The sequence below is a fragment of the Lissotriton helveticus genome, chromosome 3_1, assembly GCF_964261635.1.
Source record: "Lissotriton helveticus chromosome 3_1, aLisHel1.1, whole genome shotgun sequence".
NCBI lineage: Eukaryota > Metazoa > Chordata > Amphibia > Caudata > Salamandridae > Lissotriton > Lissotriton helveticus.
Genome location: NC_136061.1, coordinates 1,106,437,373 through 1,106,454,983, shown reverse-complemented (window position 1 = coordinate 1,106,454,983; position 17,611 = coordinate 1,106,437,373). Strand labels below are relative to the sequence as shown.

Genomic DNA, 17,611 nt, shown 5'->3' with positions numbered 1-17,611 from the left:
AGGATGCATGATAGACAAGGTACAAGGTCAATTGAAACTCTCAAGAGAAAAATTGAAACTGATAAAAAAGGAATTAAGAAATATTTTACTAATAGGGAGAATATCTCTAAAAATGTTAGCAAGGGTGATAGGATTGTTATGTTCTATAATTCAGGCCATTTTTCTAAGACCTTTGAACTATCGGGATCTCCAACATTTGTAAAGCAAATACCTGAGAGAAGGTTTGAAATATTCAGAGGAGATAACTCTTTCACAAGAGGCCAGGGAAGAATTAGACTGGCGGTTAAAAAATATGGAAGCGTGGAATGGGTGAGCAATTTTTGGGTCTCTTCCAGACCTAGTCATATTATTGGATGCAAGTATGCCAGGTAGGGGAGTGAACTGTGGTTCAACTTCTACAGGAGGTCTATGGACAGAGAGAGAGAAGAACCTGCATATAAATTGTTTAGAACTTTTAGCGGGTTCTTTTGAGATAAAGAGTTTTACGAAGGACAATGCAAAGTGCTCGATTCTTTTGAGAATGGACAATGTGTCAAGCACGAGTTATGTGAACAGGCTAGGGGGTCCGAAATCGAAAGACTTGGCAGACTTGGCAAAGGTATTTTCGGATTATTGTCTCAATGTTCATCGATCAGCAATTGCTGCTGGTCATACTCTAGTTAAGGGTTCTTTACTAGGTCAAAACCTATTGATTAAAAGATTATTAAGGAGTATAAGAATTTCAAAACCAGCGATATCTAGACATAATTCTTTATGGGATGTTTCGAAAGTATTGAGGTATTTAGATAATCTAGGTACAAATGACTCACTATGTCTTAAACTACTATCACACAAGTTAACAACCCATCTGTGCTTAGTTTCTTTTAGAAGAGTCTCCGATACAAGGACATTGGAATTTGTAAATAGAATGTTTTCGCCTGAGGGTATATGTTTCTATCTAAATAAAAGAATAAAGACCAATTCTTAAGCAATTTTTTATCCTTACTTCGATAATTATGTGAATTTCTGCGTGGTCCACTGTGTGAAAGAATACGAAAGTATAACGTTACCGCTAAGATCAAATGTAAAGCAGTTGTGAATTTCATTCAGGAAACCTCATAAGGGTGTATCATCTGCAACTTTGGCAAGATGGGTGAAAGAAGTGATAAGAAAATCTGGTGTGGATGATAGTATGTTCAGGGTGCATTCTGTTCGTGGCGCTTCTGCTTCTCAAGCCTTTATGCAAGGCGGATCATTGAATGATATTTTGAGACGTGCTGACTGGTCAAATGACGTGGTATTTCGCAAGTTTTATTTTAGGCATGTTGAAAATGCAGCTTGTTGTCTGTTAATAAAGCTTTAAACTTAAAATAAGATTAGCCTCCGGTCTTGACATAAAATGTAGATTTTCCATAACCTTGATGGTCACAAAATCTGGATTTCATTAAAGACACAATGGCTAATATTATTCCCATCCTGAACCCAACCCATGTTTACATTTCTCTTGTTTTATATTGTAGGACGTACTCAACAATAAAAGAAGAGGATAAGTACATTGGACATCCTTCTATAATGGAATACTTTGATGTCGGAGATGATCCCTTCCTCAAAAGGGGATTTGGTTTTAAAGAATAAGTTATTTACCTTCGGTAACACTTTTTCTGGTGGATACAATATCTGCCTGTGGATTCCTCACCTTTTGAATACCCCCTGCGCCAGCATTCGGTAAGAAACTTTCTTTCCTAGCTCTCCCACTTCGACGAGGACGTCACAATAGGCAGGCTCCGCTCGCGGCACCGTATGATGTCATCGGAGCCATCAAAGGACCTCGTCGGCGTGCTGACGTCAGTTTCACCCATTTTTCCGTGCCACCGAGGCAAATGGGTGGACCGACACATTTTCAAATATATACATAGCATATCAAATATATACACATATATAAATCACAAATGCATAATCAATAAAGGCATAGAGAGGGAGACGGAGCGGAGGGTGCGATGAAAGGTGAAGTAGATCTATGTACCACACCCTTCTTGGCCAATTCGGGGCAATATAACTTGGGCCCGGTCTTGGCGAATCTTCCTCAGAACCTGAGCAATCAAGGGTATGGGAGGAAACGGGTAAAGGAGTGGCGAGCTCCAATCCAACTGAAACGCGTCTTCCAGCGCCACCTGCATTGGAAACTGGAGACTGCAGAACAACGGGCAGTGCACGTTCTCGTGAGTGGCAAACTGATCCAACCGAGGAGACCCCCACATCTGAAAGATGTGATGACCACCTCCGGATGTAGCCGCCACTCGTGATCGGCTGAGTAACGCTGACTGAGACTGTCCGCACGTACATTCAGCACTCCGGCCAGATGATTTGCAAACACACAAATCTGATGGTTCTGAACCCAGGACCAGAGCCGCAGAGCCTCTCAACAGAGACAAAACGACCCTACACCTCCCTGTTTGTTGATATACCACATCGTGGTAGTGTTGTCCGTCAGGACCTGCATGGACTGACCGCGAAGGGAAGGGAGGAAAGCCTTCAGTGCCAAACGAATCGCCCGCAATTCCAGAAGATTGATGTGAAGCAACCTTTCCTCTGGAGACCAAAGACCTTTGATCTCCAGATCCCCAAGATGAGCACCCCACCCTAGAGTGGAGGCATTCGTGATTACTGTGGCCACTGGGGAGGAAGCTGAAAGGGGTTTCCTTGAGACAGGTTGCCCTGCACACTCCACCAAGACAGCTCCGCTGCAGCTTCTCTGGAGATTCTGATTGACTCCCTGAGATCTCCATTGTGTTGATACCATTGCCTGTGGAGGCACCACTGGAGTGCCCTCATGTGCCAGTGTGCATGGTTGACCAACAGAATCCAGCAAGCGAACAGACCGAGCAGGCAAAAAACCTTCAGGACTGGAGCAACCGCTCCATCATGAAGTAAAGGAATCATTTCCTGAATGTCGAAAATCCTCTGCGGAGAAGGGAAAGCTCGACACACAGAAGTGTCCAGTATTGCCCCTATGAACAGGCTCCGCTCATAAGGTACCAGGTGAGATTTGGGTACATTTATCGAGAAACCCAATTTGAAAAACAGACGAGCTATTACCTGCAAGTGGCGCAAAACCAACTCTGGAGACTCCGCTTTGAGCAGCCAGTCGTCCAGGTAGGGGAAAACAGGAACCCCTAACCTTCTCAGATGAGCCACTACCACCGCCATCACCTATCTAAAGACTCGAGGTGCAGAAGTAAGACCGAACGGAAGAACCGCAAACTGATAATGTTGCGACCCAACCGTGAACCGGATATACTTCAGACGCGACTTCAGGATGGGAAGATGAAAATACGCATCCTGTAGATCGATGGACACCATCCAGTCTTCCTGTTGCAGCGCAAGAAGAACCTGAGTCAAGGTCAACATTTTGAACTTCTCCTGTCTGAGGTAAAGGTTCAAAATCCTGAGGTCCATGATCGGCCTTAAGCGGCCGTCCTTTTTTGGGATCAGGAAATACCGGGAGTAGCAACCGTGACCCCTTTCCTGCTCCGGAACCACCTCTATCGCACCTTTCTGTAGCAAAGTATGAACCTCCTGCTGTTAAAGTAGTGTGTGGTCCTCTGAGCACCAACCCTGGCAAGGAGGGTAAGGAGGAGGAAACTCCAAAAAGGGAAGGGCGTACCCATTCTCTACAAGATTCAAGAGCCAACGATCGGACGTGATCAGTCTCCAATCTTGTAGAAAGCGGGACACCCGACCTCCAACCGGACCAACATGTTCTAAGATGGAGGATCTAGAACTACTTTCCTGATGTACCAACGGTGGCGGGAGGGGAAGTAGAGGAAGAGGAGGAGGATTGTTGTGGAGCAGCTCCCCTTGAGGCCTCTTTTATTCTTCCCTCTGTACGACTTGTACAAGGGATTCTGCTGTTGCTGACTCTGTTGAGATTGCTGGCGGCCACGAACGGAAGCAGATCTCCCAAATCCACGATACCGCTTGTAGCCTTATCCTCTAGACTGCACCTGGAGACCCAGAAACATTGCAGTAGCCCTGCTGTCCTTAATAGGCTCTAAGGCTGAGTCCGCCTTTGAACCAAAGAGTTTTGATCCATCCAAGGGCAAATCCAGAAAAGTCGCCTGAACATCAGATGAGAAACCAGATGATCGAAGCCATGCCTGTCTCCTTGCAGCCACAGAAGACCTCTCACATGAGCTAGCTACAGAGTCAGCAGTGTCCATACCCGACTGAATCACCTGACGTGTCGCAGCCTGCAAATCAGAAATGGCTTCTAAGAAATTAGCCCGATCCTCCTCAGGCAACTTCAGAGATAGCTGTATGACAGAGTCCATCAAAGCATGGATATACCTCCCAAGAAGGCAAGTTGCATTAGTGGATTTAAGAGCCATACTTGCAGAAGAGAACGCCTTTTTTGCCACTTGCTCCATCTTTTTAGAATCCCTATCACCAAGAATGGTAGGGAAAGAACTAGAAGATTACTTCGGACAAGAAGCCTGGACAACTAAACTTTCCGGTGTAGGATGTGATGATAAAAAAGCCGGATCTCCAGGAGCGGGCCTGTACCTTCTTGAGATGGAACGAGAAACCGTAGGAGCAGATAAAGGCTTCTGCCACACCTCCAGGATTAGTTCCGTCAAAGCATCCGTAAAGGGAAGCAACGGTTCAGAAGTTAAAGAAGATGTATTAAGAACTTCTGTAAGAATATTAGACTTCACCTCAGCTGAGGGAAGCTGAAGACCAAGTAAATCAGCCGCCTTTCTAATGATCACCTGATAAGGAGCAATGTCTTGTACAACCCCTGGATTAGCAGATGGAAGATTATACTCAGGAGAAGTATCAAGGCCACTAGCCTCATGAAACCCTTCAAACTCATCCATAGAGTCAACTATTTCTCCTTCCTCCTGATTCTGTGCATATTCCTCCTTGTTAGACCTGGCACCATTGGCATGGGTCTCCCTTCCATTTGTGCTGTTGCCTCATGTATTTCTGCTGGTGTTAGATGCTTTTGGCACTGTGCCACTGCTGTCCAGTGCCACAGTGCAAGTGCTCCCTATTGTAAATTGATGTACTAATCAGTGGTTCCATGTGTGGCTATTTGGTTTACTTGTCAGACCCTAGTACAGTGCACTGAGTGTGCCCAGGGTGTATTAATCCAAATGCTGCTGGTTGGCTTGCAGCACTGGTTGTGCCACCCACAGATCAGCCTTGTAAAATGTGTCTAACGTCTGCCATTGCAGAGCCTGTGTGCAGTCTGGTACTGTCACACTGACTGGGCATGTGCACCCACTTACCAGTCCCTAAACCTTCCCTTTTCTTCATATCAGTCACCCCTATAGTATGCCCAAGGGCAGGGTGCATTGTAAGTATAAGGTAGGACATGCCCTGGTGTGTGTGGCATGTCCTAATAGTGAATTACAGCCATTTTCGTTTTTCACTATTGCAAGGCTACCTCTTCTCCATAGGCCAGAATGGGCTGTTAGATTATTACATTTCATAATCCTAACTGAATCAGAGACATGGTGGAAATTCAAGTTTAGTATGCCTGGACTCAGAATAATAAAAATACATCTTTTAGTGAAGTTGATTTTAACATTCTGTGTTTGAAAATACCACTTTTAGAAAGTAGGTATTTTCTTGTCTAAGCTCTCAAGCCTGCCTCTGCTAGGTTGTGTATTCCTTGTCTGGAGTTTGTGATTGACAAAACTGGGGGATTCCACCTCCTGGGGTGCGTCTGATGTCTCTGCCCTGCAAACTGAAAGAAGAGAAGGAATCCTGTCAACAAAGTGCTCCAGGGCTATACTTGCCTTCTACAATGCTGACTCCACCTCCTGAGGGGCTTCTGACGTTTCTGCCCTGCACTGTGAAAGGAAAGGAGAAGTCTGGTAAACAGAGTGCTTCAGAACTGGTTTGGACTGGGCAAAGGCCCCTCTCCCCTCAGAGAACAAAGGATTTTGGGGTATAAATATTGGGAACCTGATCCCAAGAAATTAGATCACTTTTGGACAAACAAGAAGAAACCTCTGCTGAGGAGAGGAACCTGAAGAAACTGAGAGACTATTCCTAAGCTGAAGTGCTGCTTAGGAGATTGGCCTGCAGTGGTTGCCTTACTGCCAAAGAGAGGAGACAGGAACTTTGTGTACTTTGCTTTCAACTTGTGAAGGATCTCCAAGGGCTTGGAAAAGGGCTTGCCTCCTGCTGAAGTCTCAGGGATAACAGACTTCAACCCTTAGCTCCCCGGAGTTCTTTTGGATGTGACTGCTGCTGTTTTGGGCCTTCTGAGGAACTGCGTGTCGCAAGGAGCTGGAAGCGGGATTCAACAAAGAAGAAGCGTTTCACCATCGCTGCTGCTGCCGTCGCACTTCTGAACAAGTTTGTCGCCGCTGGAGTTGTCGCACTTCACCGCATCATGAGAAGAGTCTTGCAACGAGGTAGAAGCGTGTCGCCGTCGCTGTTGCTGCTGTCACACTTCTGAACAAAGGTTTCGCCGCTGGAACTGCCGCATTGCACTGCATCAAGGAAAGCGCCTTGCGTCCCAGAGAAGCACGCCGCCGTCGGAGCTGCTGCCGTCGCACTTCTGAACCAGTGTGTCGCTGCTGCAGTCCACGCATCGAACCGAAAACTTCTCGTATCCCCAGAGAAGCGTGCCACATCTAGAAGATCTTCACGTCTTTATTTCTTGGCACCGGAACTTTGCCGCATTTCCCTCGCTGCGACATCGCTTGCGTGAAAGCGCAACGCATCGTAAGGTACATTGACGCAAAGTGTCAAATCTTAAGAACTGAACTTAACTAAGCTAAAACTACCATCTTAAAGTAACAGTATTGGGTATTTTTGTTGTTTATGGTCTTGCGGTAAATCTATATAAAGTATACTTATTTTTTATATAAAACCTTGTGTGATGTCCATCTGTAGTATTGTCACTGGGTTACTGTATGTGGTCACAAATGCTTTACACACTGCCTCTGCTTGTGCCAAGCTACCAAGGCGGTGAGCAGGCGTTATTTAGGATTGTAATCCCCTTATCCTGACTAGAGGCAAGGGTCCCTATTTGTCACAAGTACCTACCTGTGCCAACTAGATACCCCCAAATCTAACACTCTTCTTCAAGGAGCCTCTGCGCCTCTCTCCTAGAGCGTTGTTTTAGAATCGGCATCGGCGGAGCCACACGCGACCAAAGGAGTCCGAGGAGCCAGAGTGGAGGACCTCGGCGCCAGGAAATGCCAAGCCGGAGTCGACGGCAAGACTGGCATAAAGGGTACTTGAGGATAAAATTCAGGAACACCCAGGGTAAATGCCAAAGGACCCACAGGACCTGAAGGTGCACCGGATGGAGCAGAGGCCCTGGCAAACATGCCAAACATTGCATTTAGAAAATGCGAAGAATCTGCCCCTGGAGCAGGAAAAGCAGGATATGGATCCGTACCTTCCTGAAGAGGAACCACCTGGGGTCGAATCGGAGGTTGCAGAGCCGGGGATGGCACCCACACTGCTGAAGCTACCTGACCTGGATAAGTCTCTCTCGGCACCGGAGACATCGCTGGAGCCGGTAAGTCTTCATGCAGCGAAGAACCCTTTGAAGCCGGCGACTCCGGAACCGGAGATGAAACCGGCGGCACCCAAGGAACGTCAATGGCGCAGAAAAAAGGGAACTGACGTCAGCACGCCGACGAGATCCTTTTGTGGCTCCGATGACATCATGCGGTGCTGCGAGTGGAGCCTGCCTATTGTGACATCCTCATCGACGTGGGAGAGCTAGGAAAGAAAATTTCCAGTGGCATGCTGGTGCACTGGGTATTTAAAAGGTGAGGAATCCACAGGCAGAAATATCCATCAGAATTGGACATTTCTAAGGTTTTGACTGGTTGATGTTTTTTATGGTTAACTTATAAACAAATTTTATGAAACGTTTTTTAAAAAGAAGGGAGAGTTCTGAGTGTTCTAGCCTTTTATTAGGTTGGATTTTTTTTCCTTTTAATGTTCTAATTTCTTTAAAGTGGCTATGGTAAGCTAAATAAAGAAGGTTGCAATACTATTAGCCTCCATGTCTTTAATAAAATCCAGGTTTTCTGACCATCAAGGTTGGGGAAGATCTACATTCTGCTATCAATGTGCCAACTTTGTGTAATGCTTTTTTGCATGATCTCCCCCAAAGGTTTGGACTGATGCTACTGGTTTTTTGACTCAGATTGCACAGAGGCCTACTAACAAGACCAGTGTTCTAACCCTTAACAAAATGTATGTTGATTTGGCTACCTCTACTTGGCATAAGTCAACTTACTTCTAACTCCCTAGTATATGGTATCAAAGGAGCCCAGGGCCAGTAAGTTAAAGTTTTCACTCAGGGCTGCAGCACTGATTGTGCCACCATGAGTGTGACAATGTGCAACATGGCTTCAAGCCTGCCACTGCAGACTGGAAGAGCAGTTTAATACTGCTCGTTCAACTTTCCCTTATAAACCAATGGCAAAGCCCACACTTTCCTTAATAAAATATATTATATATATATATATATTCAGAAGTTATCATGACTGAGATGTCAGCCTGTAACTCTATACTTCCCCTAAGGAAGGCCTATAGAGCCCTAAGCCGGAAGATGTATATTATTAAGTGAGACATATACTTTATTATGTCCCAACAGTAAAAACCCCAAACAGTAGTCTTTACTATGTAAAGGCTATCAGCCCCATTGGCCAGTACAGAGTTACAAGCAAACTTCTCTGTCCTGATAACTCCTGAATGGGACTACTAAAATTAATATTTGAAGGTATCAAATTATTTGTGGTATTAAACCCAACGTAATGCCCAAGTCAAATTTAATGTCACTTTTAAAGAAAGGCAACTTTTAGAAATTTGCCACATTGTTTCCCAGTGGCTATTCACAGCTGCTGGCCACCAGCCATCCTGCTGCCCTCCTTGGGAGGAGTGAAAACAACTCCAAAGTACAGAAACAATAGAGGCCTGCCGCACAGAGATGTGTTCTGGCTGATCCAGGTCCTGGTGTGCGGCGCTGCGGTCCGTTCGATCTACTTCTTCCTCATAGGGTAACGTGGTATATGGGCTGGGACACCGCCTTCCCTGCTGCCGAGGGACGCAACTCTGCCCCCTAGGGGAGTTGGAGTCGGGCGGCGGTTTCGTTGAGGAAGATTTAGGCGGTTGCCCTAAGACTTTATGTAAGATGGAGAGGCGTTCCATCGGCCTCTGGTAGGAACTCTACAGTGTATGATAGGGGCGAAATGGGAGAAGGCAACATTTTAAAGTCCGGACTGGCAGCAGATAGTTTTTTGGGGCCAGTATTCTCCTCGGGCCAGTATTTTCTTTTTTAGAGGCCTCACAGCGAAGGGACACCCTCAGCACCTGTATTAATTTGAAGAAGGGGTTGATGGAGAGGGATCCTCACCCTCGAGTTCCATCTTCTAATGTTCAGCACCACCCTGGTACAGGAGGAAGTAATGCTAGGGTCTTTACACTCGATCAGGTTAACACTGAGGCGGTGAAAGCTCTTGGGGAGCCTGGGCCCCTACCGATAGGGGAGTGCATTCTGCCCCAGAAAATAGCAGATATCTGTTACGCTCAGCCCCTAAAAAAAAGGTGGGTTGGGAGAGGAGAACCCAGATAAGGTACCATTAGTGGTAACTCCTGTAACTCCTGTGAAGAAACCCACTAAAAGAGTTAAAGTTAGGAAGTGTCGATATAGAGAACTGTGCTCCCTCCCTAAACCACCTCCCTAAACCACCCCCCTCCCTTAAGTCCTATTTTAAAATAATGGAACAGGTGACAGGATCAGCTAGGACAGAGGGAGATACTGGGGGTATTGCGAATGGGGCGAATGGGGCGGAGAATATGTCGCCTCAACTAAAGCAGAGTAACTTAGTGAGGCTCGAGAATCGTTTCTCTCCCCTAGCAGATAATCCTGAGAGTATATCTGGCAGTCCTGATCCTCTGTACTTCAGCCCCAAAATGGCAAGGCACTCGAAAAGAGTGAAGTTATTCGAACATTCTAAAGTGATCCAGTGAACCTTGTGCAGGGGGGAGACTCACAGGAGGGAGCCTCCTCAGGGACCCAGTTGGCGGACTTGATAAACAGTTTGAGGCAAGAAATACTGGTTATGTTTGATACCTCAGAAAGCAACCAGAAAAATATCCAAGAGAAATGTGGTATACTTGAACAGAAGATCGATGGAATCGCTCTTCGTACGGAGGTCTTGGAGGAGGAAGTGGAGGCCTTGGGTGAAGCTACTGCCACAAACCTTAGAGAAATAGAGAGGCTCAAACAAGGAAATAAGTCACTACAAGAGGATATGGAAAGGCTCGAGCTCCAGGTCAGGTGAAATAATATCCGCCTCATGGGTATTGCTGAAAACGCAGAAGGCACGGATATTAAAGGCTATGTTTGTAAACTATTAGGAGAACTGTTTCCGGAGAGAACTGACATAGATTGGGAAAGAGAGTTCCAAAGTGTACACAGGGATCCGTATAAGTTACCCCCAGGGAGGAAAGCACCTAGGAAGATATTAATATATTTTCTTTCCTTTTCAATTAAAGAGCTTGTCCTGGACCGGGCACTAAAAGATTGGTCGTTGAAATATGGGGGTTGTACCTACCAAATACGTTCTGTTGTAGGTAAGAGAACAGCTCAGAGGCAGTGGTCTTTAGGTACAAAAATGAATGAATTGCGCTCTAGAGGGGCTCAGGTGCATATGAAATTTACCCCATGTTGAAGATCATGTGGCAGAATAAAATGTATAATATCCGGAATCGGGATGAGGTACACGCTCTGCTGAAGCAGATGGGGGGTTCGGAATAGAGATTGGTGTCTTGATCCTCATAATGTATATATAGAATGTATAGAAATGTATTTAGAATCAAGACAGAATTTAGAAATATAGGAGTGTAAAGGAATACTATAAATTGGACACTTAGCTCTTAATTTGTATGTTATGACTTCACTAGGACACACTTTACAAGTCGTCCGCACTTACACTATGGGATTTGGTATGGATACGGTTGTCGGATTTGTCTCTCTAGCATGGGGGTTCTCGAAGTCGCCAGCGCATAAGAAGATATGAAGGGGGGGTTCCCCATGGAGGGAGGGGGGAAGGGTCATGGGGGTAAGGGAGCAAGTGGGGGGAAAAGGAAAAAATAGTGTCCTCAATCTGTCATATAGTTGTTTTACTCTGATAAAATCTTTTAGAATCTTTAGTCTCCTAGGTAATGGGGATTCAAAAGCAGCCTCAATTGGTTGGGTTCGGGAGGAAGTGGGCCTTACAATATGATACAATATGATAAATGAGTAAGAACTTAGTTTACTTCACCTCTTGGGAAGTAAATGGGGTGAGGTCAATGAGGAATCTGGTTCGAATCATGGATCCTTAAGAAATCCGAGGTCAATGTTATCCTGTTACAGGAAAATCACCTAGAAAAAAGCAAATGTATAAGTGCATTTAAAAAATGGCCCTGGGTCCAGGACATCGTTTGTTCGGATCAGAGGGGTAGCACAAGGGGAGTAGCTGTCATTTTAAGAGGCAATCATGGAATTAAATTAGAAAGCTACCAGACGAATACATCTGGGAGATGGGTATTAGCTAAGGTAAAGATCCAGGACAGGATATTAGCATGTGCTAGCTATTATGGCCCGAATGATGACAGTCCAGATGCACTAATTAAACTAGAATCTGTCCTTTTGTCAACTAATGTCCCGGAGGTAATAGGAGGTGATTTTAATACAGTTCAACGGATGGATCTGGATAGAACATCCAAAGCTAAGTATGTAAGTCCTCCCAAAACAACGGTGGTACTTAAAACTCTGAGCCAGGAACTAAATTTAGTTGATGTCTGGAGAATTACGATGGGAGACAAGAAGGGCTTTACCTTTTTTAGTAAAAAGTATGGTTACCACTCCCGTATCGACTATTTTCTAATAGATCAGGAGCTCTTGACGGGAGTGGTAAAGATTAACCATCTGCCCGCTATTCTCTCTGATCATTCTGCTGTGTACCTCTCTTTGAGGTTCCAGGACAAGAAGGGCATATCAGGATAGGACAATTTTGTTAGATGAGGTAGTCATATCTAAGATGCGAGACAAGGTTATGGCTTTCTTTAAAGTGAATATTGGGTCAGCAAAAATTCTGATAATGTGGGACGCGTTTAAGGCTTTTTTGAGGGCAATTGGCTCTTCTATAATGTCAGGTAAAAGACACAACATAAGGCAGCGGGAGGAATCGCTGTTAAAAGATATTACAAATAAAGAATTGGAGCTGCAAAAGGCATCGTTAGATTGTCATAGTAAGGTGGCTTTGCTGACCAAAGAGCTGGAACATCTCCAAGCTGAATATCAAGGGGCCCTCGATAAGATCTTATCAGATAGATGGAAGGTTAGTAAATTGCCACATTTTTCATATGGTGAGAAAAGGGTCCCACTCCTGGACTGGAAAGCCAAAGTTGATAAAGCTCGCAACCAAGTAGGCAGCTTAAAAGAGAGTGTAACAGGGGATATAGCGGATACAAATATCAAGATAGGGATGGAAGTCTGCAGATATAAGGGTGAACTCTATAAAGAGGATATCTCGCCCGGGAGGGAAAACATTGAGGAGTTCTTAAAGAATATCGAGCTACCATTCCGAAATGAGATTCAGAGGGAATCTTTGGCATCTGAGATCAGGGAAGAGGAGATCTGGGTACTGCTGAAGAAGATGGTTAGAGGGAAGGTCGCCGGGCCAGATGGCCTTCCGATTGAGATTTATACGGGTCTCCTAGATGGCATTGTACCTGTCCTTAAAAAGCTTTTCAACACCATTCTGATTGAAGAGGAAGCCCCTCCGTCTTCTTGGACCGAGGCAACGGTGGTTTTAATATTGAAACCAAATAAAGATCCGCTGTTGGTGGAGTCTTTTAGACCAATATCCCTGTTGAACACAGATTACAAGGTGTTCACAGGGATATTGGCAGCCAAGGTCGCTAAGATCATTAAGAGTGGTGTGCATAGTGATCAGAGGAGATTCATCCCCGGTAGGCAGCTTAATGAGCTAACCTTCACAATGCTTGGGGTAGTAGATTTGGCTGAAGCATATAACTTGCCAGTAACAGCTGTGGCAGTGGAAGCTGCTAAGGCTTTTGATCAGGTTCATTTTCCCTATCTCTGGGAGGCTTTAAAATCTTTTGGATTTCCTAATAATTTAAGAAAAGCGGTTCAACTTCTATATCATGCACGTAGAGCTAGGGTTCTAGTAAACGGGGAGTTAACGGACTGGTTCAGAATTATGCGAGGAAAAAGACAGGGGTGAACCCTGTCTCCTCTTTTATTGAATGCTTATATTGACCGTTTGCAGCATGGATCAGACAAGATAAGTCTATCGCCCAATTAAGTTACGGAGACTTCAAGGTCAAACTATCTTTATATGCAGTTCTTATTCGGTACACTCTGAATCCCGAGAAGGCTATTCCTACATGAATGACTAAAGCAGAGCTTTTTGGGAAGGTATCGGGGTACAGAGTAAACAGAGATAAGACGGAAATTATGGAGTGGAACCAATCAATTCAGAATTCGGGGGCAAAGTTGCAAATGCGCTGTTTAGGTATCACAGTTACGCAGAAATGAGCAGATGTGACTGTCGTTAATTGGAGGAAGATCAGCCAGGAGGTTGGGAGATTGTTAGTCAGGTGGGCAAATATCCCCCTTAATCTCTATGGTAGGGTCAACCTTATCAAGATGGATATTCTGCCAAAGTTTACTTTTCTTTTTAATTCTATACAGCCTCCCTTTAATAAAGGTGAGATAGCAAAACTACAGGGAAAGATCGGTAGCTTTAGTTGGGCCTCGAAGGGCCCTCGCATATCTTGGAAAAGATTAAGGAGAAGGTTAGAGAAGGGGGGTTGGCACTTCCTAACTTGTTGGCATACGGGCATGCTTTCCACTTCAAGAACTGCCGGATGTTGTTAAATAAACCTGACGACTCTGCAATAGGTATTCTTTATGGAGCAATGCTCAGTGAGTTGAGGGATGGGCAAGAGCAATTCCTCCTTAAGTTCGGAGATCCTACATTTTTTAAGAAAGTAAAGCTAAAGATCTTGTTGCAGGCATTGAAAACTTGGGTTCTTATCCGGAAGAAATTAGGAGTGTCTTATTATTCTGACAACGCCCCAATCTGTGACTCTCCGGGAACCCCGGACTGTTTAAATGATCTGCTCAGCCTTCCATTGAAGTACGCTGGAATCCTTGGCTGGGGAGATTTGAGATTGGGAACTGACCTGGTGAGTTGGGAAACTCTGAGTCTATATACACTGCGTCAATTAACCAGATTCAAATGTTACCAACTTTCTGCTTGGTGGGCTAGTCAAGATTGGGAGAAACAGAAGGACAATGCCTGGCTAAATCAGGCGATAAAAGTTGGTACCATCAAGAAGGAGGTGGCTCTGTGGTACCAAACTTTGGTGGAAGCAGAAGGTGATCCGGAGAAGGACATTCAAAGCTCTGGGGCGATGAATTAGTAAATGTAAATCCGAGTGAGGTTTGGATGGCTTCATTTGCATTGCTCCGCGAGATAGTAAAACCCGCCTTTCTTAAACGTAATCATCTCTTCACTTTATAGGGTATATTGGTCCCCAGCAAAATTAGCAAAGCTTTCAGGAATACTGTTCGTCTGTCCAAGATGTCGTGATCCCTCAGCGGATGACCTCCACATGTTTCTTACATGCCCAGAGATTACTACATTTTGGACTGAACTCTGTAAGTTTTAGTCAGAAGTTACAGGCATACAGGTGAGGGCAAGTCCTTTACTTATGTTTTTCAGAAGATGCCAAGGTAGTATCTCTGCTATAAGCAAGAATGTTGCAAGACTTATCTTTTATGTGACCCTACAGGGGAGCCGGGAGATTTGTAGAGTATGGAAATCAGGCTTCTCACCCTCTTTCTCAGAATGTAAAAAGAGTATTATATCTATAAGTCAACAGGACATGGCATGTGACCCCAGGAGCCGGGAAAAGATATGGGATATGTTGGTGGACTGGAGTCAAAAAGCTGGGGTCCATTGATTAAGCCAATAAATAGCTGTTGGTCCTGTTCCCCTGCTTTTCTATCAGAACACACAAGATGATGGACGGAATGTTGCACAATGGCAAAACATTCACCCCAGTCACAGATCTGGGATTTAATCCATTGTTATTTTGCTCACCAAGCCACCCCAGTTTGGACATGGCCATATGCAAATCAGTCTTGACCCTGTGCCTCATGGGAACAGTCCAGACCGAACTGCCAAGCCATGTCTTCCCTGGGCCAGAATCAAGCATCCTAGGACCGGTTTCTGGCTATCAGCCGTCTTCAGCCAGGATAGCTTGACTCCAGTGGCTTAGTGAGCACGGGACCCACGTCTGGGCATACCCTTCCCACATAGGGTGAACAGCAGAACACACAAGATGATGGACGGAATGTTGCACAATGGCAAAACATTCACCCCCAGTCACAGATCTGGGTTTAATCCATCGTTATTTTGCTCACCAAGCCACCCCAGATCAGACATGGCCATGTGCAAATCAGTCTTGACCCTGTGTCTCATGGGAACAGTTCAGCCCGAACTGCCAAGCCATGTCTTCCCTGGACCGGAATCAAGCATCCTAGGACCGGTTTCTGGCTATCAGCTGTCTTCAGCCAGGATAGCTTGACTCCAGTGGCTTAGTAAGCACGGGACCCACGTCTGGGCATACCCTTCCCACATAGGGTGAACAGAAAAACACACAAGATGATGGACGGAATGTTGCACAATAGCAAAACATTCACCCCCAGTCACAGATCAGGGTTTAATCCATCGTTATTTTGCTCACCAAGCCACCCCAGATCAGACATGGCCATATGCAAATCAGTCTTGACCCAGTGCCTTATGGGAACAGTCCAGCCCGAACTGCCAAGCCATGTCTTCCCTGGACCGGAATCAAGCATCCTAGGACCGGTTTCTGGCTATCAGCCGTCTTCAGCCAGGATAGCTTGACTCCAGTGGCTTAGTGAGCACGGGACCACGTCTGGGCATACCCTTCCCACATAGGGTGAACAGCAGAACACACAAGATGATGGACGGAATGTTGCACAATGGCAAAACATTCACCCCCAGTCACAGATCTGGGTTTAATCCATCGTTATTTTGCTCACCAAGCCACCCCAGATCAGACATGGCCATGTGCAAATCAGTCTTGACCCTGTGTCTCATGGGAACAGTTCAGCCCGAACTGCCAAGCCATGTCTTCCCTGGACCGGAATCAAGCATCCTAGGACCGGTTTCTGGCTATCAGCTGTCTTCAGCCAGGATAGCTTGACTCCAGTGGCTTAGTAAGCACGGGACCCACGTCTGGGCATACCCTTCCCACATAGGGTGAACAGAAAAACACACAAGATGATGGACGGAATGTTGCACAATAGCAAAACATTCACCCCCAGTCACAGATCAGGGTTTAATCCATCGTTATTTTGCTCACCAAGCCACCCCAGATCAGACATGGCCATATGCAAATCAGTCTTGACCCTGTGCCTTATGGGAACAGTCCAGCCCGAACTGCCAAGCCATGTCTTCCCTGGACCGGAATCAAGCATCCTAGGACCGGTTTCTGGCTATCAGACGTCTTCAGCCAGGATAGCTTGACTCCAGTGGCTTAGTGAGCACGGGACCCACGTCTGGGCATACCCTTCCCACATAGGGTGAACAGCAGAACACACAAGATGATGGACGGAATGTTGCACAATGGCAAAACATTCACTCCCAGTCACAGATCTGGGTTTAATCCATCGTTATTTTGCTCACCAAGCCACCCGAGATCAGACATGCCATATGCAAATCAGTCTTGACCCTGTGCCTCATGGGAACAGTCCAGACCGAACTGCCAAGCCATGTCTTCCCTGGACCGGAATCAAGCATCCTAGGACATGTTTCTGGCTATCAGCCATCTTAACAACCGGGAAGCGGAGGGTACCTTAAACTATGCTTCTCACTTCACCAAGGAAGGAATAGTCTGTAAACAGTAATAAAGAGAGAGTTGATGACAAGCAGTCCGTGAGGCTGCTGAACAACTTTCACCCACCTAGATTGGGCACTTGGCCATGCCTCTATTGAGGGGCTTCCAGAGAATGAACCTCGAAATTAGCAATCGTACCAGCAAGCATTGAAAAACATGATATGGGCGCAAATTCATACCAGTCACCAAACACATACTTGGAAGATATTAATAATATCTTTTTTTGCTAACCGGTGCATTGAAAAACACAAATATTTTCAATATTTTGGATAAGAAGGTTTTACAGGCAGTTGTGAAGCTGATCTAAGGAAATATTCCAGCAATTTTTCTCCTGTAGCAGAATAACTTGTTCATACTGTCTCTCTCTCTCTTCCTATTTTCACTCTCTCACCCCTACATCTGTCCCTTCGGCAAAGTCTTTTTACATACCTTCTCCTCTTTGCCTATGCATGTTTTTCCTTTTACTTTCCCTGAATCTTTACCCCTTCCCCTTCTCAATACCTTTATTTCCCTTCCCCTCGTCCTCACGCATCTCTGAACTTGTGTCTTCTTATGTGAAGAATGCCACATGTGGGTACCAATCAACACTAGAGTCTCACATTCCCAGTCACTGTCGGCTAGTTTCAGGCACTGGGGTTCC

General features: G+C 45.5%; 1 protein-coding gene across 1 annotated transcript in view; it reads right to left on the bottom strand.

The window, feature by feature from the left end:
• Window positions 1-17,611, bottom strand: part of CCDC148 (coiled-coil domain containing 148) — a 1,212,845-nt gene that overhangs the window by 608,826 nt on the left and 586,408 nt on the right. The gene's annotated exons all lie outside the window — the stretch shown is intronic.